This window comes from Chrysochloris asiatica, unplaced genomic scaffold, assembly GCF_000296735.1.
Source record: "Chrysochloris asiatica unplaced genomic scaffold, ChrAsi1.0 scaffold00146, whole genome shotgun sequence".
Lineage (NCBI taxonomy): Eukaryota > Metazoa > Chordata > Mammalia > Afrosoricida > Chrysochloridae > Chrysochloris > Chrysochloris asiatica.
The window spans coordinates 7,315,666-7,317,757 of NW_006408664.1; positions in this window are offsets into that span (position 1 = coordinate 7,315,666).

Consider the following 2,092-nt stretch of genomic DNA (forward strand, 5'->3'; position numbering starts at 1 on the left):
GTGAAGAATATTGACTTCCAGAAGAACAAATACATTTGTCTTGGAAACACAGTAAGGATGTTCCTTAGAAGTATGGACAAGGTATCAGGAATCCCCAGAGAAGGACATCATGGTTGATAAAGTAGGTGGTGGTGGTGATGTGCCGTGGAGTCAGTTCCAACTTATAGCAACCCTGTGCAGGGTTTCCGAGGCTGTAAATCTTTACAGGAGCAGAAAGCTTCATCTTTCTCCCACGGAACAGCTGGTAGTTTTGAACTGCTGACCTTAAGGTTCGCAGCCTGATTGGTAACCACTATGCTACCAGTGTCAGCAAAAAAGAGGAAGACCCTCTGACTCCAAAAATGCACTCAAATATGGCAGTAAATGTGAACATGGCACAGGACCATGCAGTATTTCATTCTGTTGTACAAAGGGTGGTTATGAGTTCGGACCAACTAGATGGAACCTAACAACAACAACAACATTCTTTTTACTGATATATTTATATGGTACAAATAGTTAACACACTCAGCTTCCAACCAAAATTCCAGTCAGAAGCACCTTTGAGGAAGGAGCTGGAGATCTACTTCTGAAAAATCAACACAGTTCTACTCTGATATATGTGAGATCCTGGTGTGGCATTGTAGGATAAAGCACTGGATTCACCAACCACTCCTTGGGAACCCTATACAGGGTCACTCTGAGTAGAAACCAACTTGACTGCACTTAACAAAATAATGAACTCAAAGGCAAATGTTTTTTTTTAATTATTATTATTCTCTTTAGTGTATTCTATGCACATACCATTTGGTCAAAACTGTCATATTAAAAAATTTAACCCCTCTCATTTGTAAATTTGATTTTAAAAATATTTATTTCAACCTACTCTGAGATCTAGTCTGATATTTCTTTAAGATAATTTCCCAGTTCAAAACTTCTGTTGTTATTTTTGCCAATAATTCTTTCAGGTCACAATCTAGGTTAGTTTTTACTGCAGTAAGCCTGCCTAGCTCTTTGCTCATTATATCTGGACAGGATAGCATTATATTGCCCAGAAGACTGTGGCCAGTGCCCTTGCCAGGAGTTGCCAAGACAGCAGGTCTTAGAGGGAGCAGGCAGTGTGCCCAAACGGAAGCACAATGAGCTCAGGTCAGCCTTACCATTGCCTGACCCTGAAAGGTCAGAGACCCTTGAAATGACATTCCATGAGTTGTTGCTGGCATAGTACATTGAGTCAAATAAACGATCTGAATCTATGACTGAAGTCAGCAGGATCAGGCTCAGCCAGGTCACTCACACCTAAGCAGATGCTGGTGCAGGATAAACAAAGGAGTACAACACCATTAAAAGCTCATTCTCTGTCTTCCTTCCAGGCTAGTGTGGTTCAGTGCTTCTGTCAGGAAATTGAACTAGACAGAGAGTTTCCCACACTCAGAATCACAAAGATTATATTATAGAGGGTTTATGACAATCCTGTGAAGGTAAACAAGTTTTTCAAAGCTTGGAAAATTTAATAGTGGAAATGTCAGTATGTACCCCCACCTCCCCTGAATGTGAAAGAATCCTGAAAAGGAATCATTCTTGTATTGAATAAATACCAATTAATTATAGGGTGTCTGAATCCCTACCCTTTTAGTGGTTTTTTTGGCCTTCACTTCCTATTGCTGTCATAACAAAATAGTACTAAGTGGTGGCTTTAAAGACATAGCTTATAGTTCAGCCATGTTGATTCCTTCTGAGAATTCAGAGAAACGGTCCCACATCTCTCTCCTAGGTAGTTTCCAGAAAGCATTGGTTTTTATCTGCCTCCATATTCACATGACCATTCTCCCTGTTTGTTGTTGTCTTTTATAAGATGCCACTCAGGTGGGATTAGAACCCACCCTACTCAGGTATTCATGTTCACTGATGAGATCTTCAGAGACCTTCTCCAAACAGGGTCACATTTTCAGGTACAGGATTAGAGCTTCAGCATATCTTTTGGGGGGATTCAATTCAATCCATGAAAAATTTCTGTATTTTAGCTATAAACTACACTAACACATTAGCCATGTATTTAAGTGAATTGTTGATGTTGTTGTTAAGTGCCATCAAGTCAATTCCAACCCATAGC